This window comes from Triturus cristatus, chromosome 12 (assembly GCF_964204655.1).
Source record: "Triturus cristatus chromosome 12, aTriCri1.1, whole genome shotgun sequence".
Taxonomy (NCBI): domain Eukaryota; kingdom Metazoa; phylum Chordata; class Amphibia; order Caudata; family Salamandridae; genus Triturus; species Triturus cristatus.
Window position 1 is genome coordinate 213,309,845 of NC_140595.1, and position 10,278 is coordinate 213,320,122.

General features: G+C 46.7%; 1 long non-coding RNA gene across 1 annotated transcript in view; it reads right to left on the reverse strand.

Annotated features, from left to right (window-relative positions):
- The window catches only part of LOC146773101 (uncharacterized), a 131,418-nt gene extending 121,340 nt beyond the window's left edge, over nt 1–10,078 (reverse strand). Inside the window, exon 1 of the long non-coding RNA XR_014972250.1 lies at nt 9,984–10,078. This is a non-coding gene — a long non-coding RNA (uncharacterized LOC146773101). The remainder of the gene's footprint in view (nt 1–9,983) is intronic.
- Nucleotides 10,079–10,278: the final 200 nt, after the last annotated feature.

Consider the following 10,278-nt stretch of genomic DNA (forward strand, 5'->3'; position numbering starts at 1 on the left):
CCTTGGGTGGTGTTGCTAGTAGTGTTGGCTGTAGCTTCTGGGGGGTCCTGTGTCCCTGTGCTGTGGGTGTTGATTGTCTTTGGTCTGTCCGTGTTGGCGAGGGTGCCCTCTCGGTGTCCAGATGCTGGAGGCGTGGGTACAGGGGGGGGCAGATGTTGATGCTGCTGGTGCTGCATGATGGCTCACACCAGAGGGGCCAGGCTGGTCGTCGTCATCCGAAGAGGAAAGTGAGAGAGTCAGACCAGAGAGCTCAGTGTCCACCAGAGTCTGGGCCTGGGTATCTTTGTCATTTTGTGCTGGGTGCCCAGCACCACCTGTGTTTGGAAGAGACACACAATGTGATTTATGTTTCTACATGCATCGTTGGTTCCAAAACATGACATTTTTTACTTTTCAAACATGCCTGCCTGTACACTGCTTTTTCCCAGCTTATCACAGACAGAGTTTGATATTGACCTTGGCCATTTCCCAGCATGGCCTTGTGTTCCGCACAACAGAGCCCAGGGTCAGACATCTTGTCAGTCCCTTGCCACTCCCTGTGAGGCGAGTATGGTTCAGTTTGATCTTGCTGTGCCATGTGGGTGGGTGTAGGTTGTCTGTGACTGCGACTCCCATCATACTCTTGGCTACACCCCCCTTCCCAGCATGCCCATACTTCCTCCCTCTTGACTCTGCTTCCCTGTGAGGGGGTGTGACAGCAATGGCAAGATGGCTGACTGTGTAGTCCTGATATTTGTTGTTGGCCATTTCCCAGCATGGCCTTGTGCTCCCCACAACAGAGCCCAGGGTCAGACATCTTGTCAGTCCCTTCCCACTCCCTGTGAGGCGAGTATGGTTCAGTTTGATCTTGCTGGGCCATGTGGGTGGGTGTAGGTTGTCTGTGACTGCGACTCCCATCATACTCTTGGCTACACCCCCCTTCCCAGCATGCCCATACTTCCTCCCTCTTGACTCTGCTTCCCTGTGAGGGGGTGTGACAGCAATGGCAAGATGGCTGACTGTGTAGTCCTGATGTTTATTGTTGGCCATTTCCCAGCATGGCCTTGTGCTCCCCACAACAGAGCCCAGGGTCAAACATCTTGTCAGTCCCTTCCCACTCCCTGTGAGGCGAGTATGGTTCAGTTTGATCTTGCTGGGCAATGTGGGTGGGTGTAGGTTGTCTGTGACTGCGACTCCCATCATGCTCTTGGCTACACCCCCCTTCCCAGCATGCCCATACTTCCACCCTCTTGACTCTGCTTCCCTGTGAGGGGGTGTGACAGCAATGGCAAGATGGCTGACTGTGAAATCCTGGTGTTTGTTTGGCTACAAGTCTCAAGTGAGCCCCTGTGCTTCACACAGCAGCACCCAGTACAGGGTATCTTTTGCTGATATTTCAATGAGGTGTGTGTCAATGCATTGTACCCGGTGAGTTGTGTGGAGTTTGTGTTGAGGGGGGGTGTCTCCCCATGCTGATTAGTATGGTCAGGGCTGTCAGTCCTCCTTCCCATCATGAAACGTGCTTCCATTGTAGGGCGCGCAAGTTGTCTTTCAGGATGTCAGTCAGTGGTGTCCTGCTTCTGATTTGCACACAACCCCTAGCAGGCCCTTGTGCTCCCCACAGCAGGACCCAGTGTCAGCCATCTTGTCAGTCATTTTCCACTCCCTGTGATGTGGGCATGTTTCTGAGAGGTCTTGATGGGCCAATCAGGAGTGTGTGTATTATCTGTGACTACAGGCCCCATCATGCTTTTGGATACACTCACTTCACCTGCATCCCCACTATTCCTTCATGACAGTCAGCTGCACTGTGAGGTGGTGTGTTTGTGGTGGCAAACTGTCTGGCAGGGTGTATTTGGCTTAGTGCCACTGGCTTGCTCTATTTGTTTGTAGGTTGGTGCATGTCATGACACAGTTCCCAGTCACTCTGAGATGGCAGGTATTGTGTTTGTGTGACTGGCATACACATCTTGGGCTGATTATCTATTGGTTAGTGTAGCTTTGCTTGCGGTGCATGGTTTCACTGTTCCCTTGCCACACAATCTTGGGTATGTTGTTTGTGTACTCACCAGGCTCTGGGATGTGTGTTAGGCCATGGACGCTCTCTGGTGGTAGGATGTCCCGCACCTTCTCCTCCCAGGTCCTGAAGTAGACTGGTTTGGCAGGAGGGCCACCGCCGGTGCGCTGACTTAGGGCGTGATCTTTTTCGATGAGTTTCTTGACCCTCCTGCGCACGTCATACCACCTGTTCTGGATGTCGTCCTTTGTGCGCCTTGCTGGTGCTTGGGCGTTCACCTTGTCCACAATCCTTGCCCACATCTTGGTTTTCTTTGAGATGGGGGTCCTTTGAACCAATGTACCAAACAAATGTGGCTCTACTCTGATGATCTCGTCTACCAGCACTTCTAACTCACTATCTGTGAACTTTGGATTCTTCTTTGGAGGCATGGTGATGGGTGGTGGTGGTGGTGAGGGATGTGTGTGTGAGGGTGCAAGTGATGGTGGGTTGGTGTTGGTTTTGCTGTGTGTATGTGTGTGTGCTTTTGTATGAGGTGTTGATGGTGTGTTAGTTGTGTGATGGGTGAGTTGTGAGTGTGTCTGTGGTTGCTGTGTACTGGTGTTTGCTGCTGGCTGTGTCTCCTGTTTGCAAGGGATGATGGTAGTGATTGTAGTCCTTTATATAGTTGGAGTTGTGGGTGTGTCTTTGTCCCATGTTTTTTTCTTTGGTATTTATTGGCTTTGTCATTGCTTGTTTGGTCCTTTTTTGTCTTTTTTCCTTTGTGTTTTGTAGGCATGAAGGAGACGTTCATGTGACGGAAACGGATGCTGCTGTTGTCTCGTGTGGGCTTCTCTGCCTCGTTCACGCTGCCTGTCTTCTGTGTTTGGTACGTGTCGGTCGCGGCGGTCTCTATTTCTTGTGTGCCCGGTTGTCTGTGCGTGTCGGTCGTGCGACTTTTAACATCACGGCAGGTGCTGCTGTCAGCAGCCCCCGCCGCAATGTTAAAATGCAAGATTTGGTGTGCGGAACCTCCGCATGTATTGCGGACGGTCCCGGTCACCACCACGATGGCGGACGGACTCCAGTCCATCCGCCATCGTAATCGGCCCCTAAAATAGGTTATCTGCCATCTGAGGAGTCACATCGGGGGCTGGATGGATCCTGCACCGAATGACCACGTTGCTGTGAAGCCCAGGATTCTGGGGGAGCGTTCAGGGGAAGTCTCTGAGTATGATTGCACATTGTTGCCGAAAGTTCACTGATAGAATATCAATGGTAAAAACATAGATGGAAAAAATATTGAAAAAAAGATAATAAACATTAATTGAGTACACATACTTTAACACTATAATATCCACAACACACACCTAAAATGAATTACACAATTATGACTATTAATTGCTAGTTAATTAATTTAAATTAATTAACAAATAATTCATAATTCATCAATAAAAAATGAATTACTTCCCACCCTTCACACCATTTATACCTATAAACACAACACACACATAAAATTAATTACACGATTACCATAATTAATTACTAATTAACTAAATTAAATTAATTAATAGCTTATTAATAATTCATAAAAAAAAATACTTCCCACCCTTCCCACCATTTACACCTATAAACACCACAACCCACACCTAAAATTAATTGCACAATTACCATAATTAATTACTAATTAATTAATTTTAATTAATTAACAACTAATTAATAATTCATCAATAAAAAATAAATTACTTCCCACCCTTCACACCATTTACACCTATAAATTAATTAACAACTTATTATTAAACAATTAATTTACACATTTACCACTATAACATCACAATTAAACAAATATTAATAAATAAAAATTATTTAATGCATTTTATGTAAATAAAATACTTACCACCCTACTCCGCTACAAACCCACAACCCGCTACGGAACTAAAAACGCAAATGTCAAATGAAAAAAAATTAATAACTACTATAAAAAATCTATCAAATTTATATCATTAAATTACTTCCCACCCTATTCCCCTAAAAACCCACAACCCGCTACGGAACTAAAAACGGAAAATTCTAAAATAAGTACTACAATTTTAACACATATAATAAAAATACAAACAATTCTTATACAAAAAAAAAACATTACACACATATAAATTATATACAAAAATAAATAACGTTACTAAAAAATCGATATTTTTAACAACTATATTTTTACAAACGTCATTAAACACTTCGATATTTTTTAAATCGATATTACTTACCAGAAATCAATATTCTTGACCACGAGCAAATAATAACAACCACTCAGAAGATACGTCCAGTGTATCTCCAGACCCCCCTTATATCTTGGCAGGATTTTCTAAATGCAACATCGAGGTAGTGGTAAAAGCTATGCAGAAAATAAAATCGGGTTCGCCTACTGATCCTGTGCCACAAAAATGTCTTCCAACCATCACACCGGTACTGTTGGATAGTCGAACTGACTTATTTAACAGGTCACTATCGCAGGCTGAGTTCCCAAAATTATGGAAAGCTGCCAGGGTCAGGCCGTTTAAAAAATCCACAGCCGATCCCAAACTCATCTTGAACTATTGTCCCATCTCGTTGCTCCCTTATTTCGGGAAGATGCTGGAATCATTAGTAAACAAACAGCTCGTCACTCATCTTGAGAGCCATGGACTACTGGATCCCTCTCAGTCGGGCTTCAGGGCTGCCCATAGCACAGAGACAACACTGGTAGAGGTTACAGACAACATTAGGCTAGCTCTGGACAGATGTCAGTCATTAATCCTTGTCCTGCTTGACCTATCCGCCGCCTTTGACACCATCTCCCACAGCATTCTAGAACATCGGCTCTGGAAGATTGGTGTCAGGGGGAACACCCTAAAATGGCTCAAGAGTTACCTAACAGACTGAATTACAACGGTACAGGTGGGCAACACCGTCTCATGTAACAGACCAGTTAAGATGGGAGCGCCACAGGGCTCCATCCTAAGCCCAACTCTTTTTAATCTTTACATGACACCATTGGCCAAGGTGATCAGATCTTACGGCTTCAATGTCATATCATACGCTGATGATACGCAGATCTTGGTCACTCTTAGCCCAGATCCAGCAGAAACAAAGCTGCATTTCAAAGAATGCATGTCCCAAGTTGATAGGCGGGTGAGCACAAATCACCTTCAATTAAATTCCGGTTCGGAATTTAGGATTCCACATGGACAACAAACTATCAATGGAAAGTCAGATTAACTATATAATTGGCTCCTGTTTTGGAGTGATGCATAGTTTACGAAAGGTTTTTAAATGGATTCCGATCGAGGCCAGGAAACCACTAGTCCAAGGACTGATAATAAACCGCATGGACTACGGCAATGCCTTGTGGTCCTCAATCAATGAAGGCCTTCTAACAAGGCTTCAGATTTTGCAGAACACAGCGGCTAGGCTGGTTCTTAACCTCCCGCTCAGATCCCCTTCGGCCCCTAGTCTGAAATCTCTACACTGGCTTCCAGTCAGAAAGCGAATCCAATTTACGATTCTCTGTCTAATACACAAAAATATGTACGGAATTGGCCCGGGATATTGGTCCAAAAAACTAAGTTGCTACCAGCCTTGTGTGACCCTGAGATCCAGCAATGAATCATTACTCACACCTCTCAGAATCCACACCGCTAGAAATGGAGGAAGGCCCCTTTCTTTTCTTGCCCCCACGTGTTGGAACAAACTACCCCATAATCTACGCACTATCACAGATCACAATTGCTTTCACAAGAAGTTAAAGTCATGGCTGTTTGACAACTAATCAAGCAATCTTTCAGAGCTGTCTGCAAGCACCATGAGACTTCTGAGTGATATGTGCGCTGAACAAATGTCCCTGATTTAATTTGATTTCACGAGGATTTTACTGTCGATATTCCTGACCCAAGATATTTTAACCACTATATTTGTACAATATGATATTTTTACCTTGATATTCTTTCTCTGCACCATTGCCGCTGCATGCAGTGCCTTCTCCACTTCTCTCCCAGAGTACCTTCTCTTCTATAAGCTGCTGCAGATTGGGGGTGGCTTGTAGTTGTGGTGGGACGCCTGCTCCTCCTATGCCTCCCAGTACGACTGGCTCCACGAATGACAGCTTGTTCAGCAGACCCTTCACCCCCTGTGAGCAGCACCTGGCAACCTGTAGATTGCAACAAGATCCAGACCTGTTTGGCAGCGTCAATGATTTGTGTGTCAACATCTGAGATCACTCGCACCCTTTACGGATAGAGGAGAGAGTATTTGATGCCCAACTCTCGGAGGCATAGCTTAACGAATAGAGACAAGCCCCTCTGCCTCTGCACCCCCGTGGCATTGTCAGGGAAGAAAATATCAGTGTGGCATTATCCTCTTTCACCTCCCCCAGCTTGCCTACCTCCCCAGGACCGCGTCCCGATCACCTGTAGGAGATGGAAGAGAAAGTGTCTAGTACCTGTCCCCGGCAGTGGGCGGCTAACCGGCACTCGATGGGCCTGCACCACAAAAAAGAATGGGGAGATTGCACATGCTGGCAGTAGGTCACGCAATCATGTCTTAGTATATGCCACTGTATCAGCCCCTTCTGCAGCCTCAGGCAGACCGAACACCCTCACGCTGTTACACTGCGAGCGGCCCTCCGTGCCCTCCGCTGTTCTTGCCAGAGATTTCACATGTGCCATTAGCTGCTACACTCCAACGCCGCGCTCAGAGTACCCTGGGGGACTTTGGCCAGTTCATGCTCAATGTTGTCTACCTTGTAAGTCAGCTTGTGATGATCTGCACTCCAGGATGAAGTCAACTGTGATTTTGTCTATGCTGCCCTCAAAGGGAGGGCCCGTTTGTTCGAGGACGGCACCCACTGCGAGTACAGAGTCTTGTTTGGGGTCCAGGCTGTCCACTATCACCTGTTCCGGCTGCCAGCGATCCCCAGCCACACGGTTCACTGATACGGAGGAGCTGCCAAATGTCAACCAAGCCCCCGTCTGCAGGTGGGCCTTCAGTGTGCCAGATGCCCAGGCACTATGTATGACATGCAGTGCAGTGAAGTGTGGCCAGCTGGCCCCTCTCCTCCAGTCAGGTGAATCCTAGCCAGGAATCTTTGTTCGGGTGGCACAGATGGAAATCCCCCATACACCCAAGAGCTCACTGCCATGGGGTGAGCAAAGGCAGCACCACACGGTCACCTCCTCCCAACTAACAGTGCTGACCAGATTCCGTGCTCCCCAGTGATTGATAGCAGATCAAGCTGCACTCCCAAGGGCCTGGGCCTGAACAGACCATGTGCTCCTCGCACCCGCCACCACCAGCGGCCGATATCAGCAACTAGAGCCAGTTAGTGGAGTCCCACACCAGTCTTGTGCAGTGCCCCCGGTTATGTAGGTCAGCAGCAGCACAGGGATTGCTCAGTGTGCAGGATGTACCACCCACAGGCGCTAGGCCTGGGCCCGAATTGACCCCCGGGCCTCCTCCGCTCCGCATCCCATGTTCTCCTCACCTGAGCATCGATACCGGGACTTAATCCGCCACGCTCTCTCCGAATCTGTGACTCAGCCTGCAGGAGCCTCAACCAGGTGGGATTTCACAAGCCTGGGTACAGCAGTCACTACCAAGTCTGCTGAGAAACCTCCCAATGCAGTTGATGCAACAAGCCCCCCTTAGGCGTGAAGTTGCAGCACTCCCACCAAACAAGTTCAGCGCAGCTCAGGGGCCTCACCCTCCACTGCGTATGGGCAGTGCCACATTCCCAGGCCTGTGATGCAGAGAGACGCGGCCTACCATTGGCAAACTCCTCCGTGCACCCAGGTGTTGTGGTGCTGCGTGTTATACAATGCAGACCTCCCTACGTCGTTGCGCAGGAGTACCTCTACCAATCACAGCTCCAAGGGGTGCCAGGCGGTCTTCTCACAAAGGTCAACAACGTGTCTCGATGCAACCTGCCAGACTTCGCCACCAGGTAACGGCGATTGCCGGCGCATCAATGTCTATCGCCTCAGCCCACAGGCTTAGGCCCGGCACAGTCCACCTCCACCGTCAGGCCGCAGCGCCTCCATAGCACTGCCGCATTCCCATCCGGGTCGCAGACACAGGCCCAGTGACGCCTCTGGACCCTGGAGACTGTAAGCGCTTCCAGGCTTCGGCTGCCATGGTGTCACAAGGATGGCGCTATGAAAAGTGCTGCATCACTGGTTTTCCCCAGCGATGCGCCTCTTATCATGAATGAGGCCCTGATTTTGCATTTTCTCTTCCCCTTGGACTCTGGCTGGTCATCCTGGTTGTTACAGGGATTGAGGGGATTGTTGGCCTGTGCTAAACTTGGCCCCGGCTGCTCCATTCTGCATTCCATTGTTTTTATTTTATTTTTTCCATTAGATGTGGATTTGTAGACTATGTTTGCCTCTAGAGGCTGAAAAGTGACGTTGGGCTGACTAGCGTGACATTTTTTGGCCACTAATTGGCCTTTTGTCACTTTTCTCTCACTAGTGTCAAATTTGTTATCACTTTGACGCTAGTGTTAGCTGCAGTTTTCACCGCGGCTAGCTGATACATACTATCGCCATGTAGCGATGTATTGTAAATACGTTGCTAACAGGGCGATAGTTTTCGACGATAGACAGGGTTAAGAAAATTGCCTCTAACGAAAGCAAAAACTGGTTAGCGACATTTCTTGTAAATATACCACACTTAGTCTTGTTCCACCCCACCAAATCACTTAATTCATGTACTGCCTCAAGCACCAGAGACAAGGGATTGCCTATTTGATTAATCAACAACATCATTATAACATGTTTGTAGGCTGGGGAAGCTAAACAAATGATGCTATTTAGCACTGATTTATTTAGCAATCCATTAATCAAATCATGAGGAACACCTATGAAAATTGCAATCTTCATTACATCTTCTTTCATTCTCTGTATTGCATTCCTTAGTGTAAACCATGGCTTCTCAGTTGGCGGACAATCTAACTCAGTTGGGTATTTGTGTAAACATCCATTTGCCACTAACTGCGCTAAAGTGGTCTGCACACTTTTCAGAAAATTTCTAAACTCATCTTGCACAACAGGGTCATTGTTTAATAAATAAAACTTCGCCACATCTCCATGATGTAAATGCACTCTCTGTGCCCCAGCCAAATGCACCTTTTTCTTGTTAACCCTTCCTCTTTGCTTTTTCCACTTATATTGTGCTACTCGCACTGTAGCTCTCTCAGCAAACAGACTGATAAGTTTTCAATTTATCTTGCAACAACGTATTCTGACAGGTTAGCATCATGGAAGTATTCTTGGCTTCCACCAGCTGCTTTTCTATTTGGTCATTTTCCTGTTGTAACTGAACACATTTTTTCATGTATTTTATGATAAGCACATAAGAGGATCCAGCCTCTTCGCCATAACGTGCTAAGCTCTTTCCCTTTCTCTACTGGCACTTTATGCAGACATGCCACCACTTGTGCTGGCTCAGCATCAGCGATACATGCATTCATGTTTTCAACTCAACACAATGAGACAACTCATGTGCAAGCATACCGTAGGGGGCTACTTCCCACTAAGGTATCTCATGTGGCATCTGGGAATCTGCCTTTGTCTTTTTGGAAAAATTTTCCCCTTTAATTTCGAATCCTATTCCTGATGCCAATATGTACTACTTTAGACTTGAAACAATAGGACACACTTAAACTCCACTGTCAAAATGAGGCAAATGTATTTACCACTGCACCTTTAAATGACACACACAGAAAAGAAACTCAGCTCTCTCAAAATGAAGCAAATAAAATAATTAAGGTGCTGTCAAAATGAAACACATGTATTTATTAATACAGCACTTTTAAAAGGAAGACAAAATATATTTGTTAATGCACTTTCCCAGATGTCAAATGAAAGACGTCAAATATAGAGAGCATGTATACAAAGTAGAAAAACATATGAAATATACACACGGAGCCATGAAACATATAGTAGATATATATACAAAGTAAGTAATTAAAGTACATCACCGAAAGAGTGTCTTTCTACATTCTGGCCAGCACGACTGGGAAGCCCTCACAGTCAGGCAGAGCCTCGATCGGGAACACAATGCGCCAGCTTTACAGGCTCCTGTCTGAGAGCTAAGATTCCCCGTCTTTAATACCTTTTACACAAGCCAAGGAGAGATTTCTAGAAACCTCTCCCCCTTCCCTCTGTTGTGAAAGCAAGGCAGGCCGTACCAGTCTACGTCAAGGTCACTCACAGAAGTTGGCCAGGCCCCCATGTTTGCTTTGAAGCAGAGCTGTACATTCCTCACATTTCACT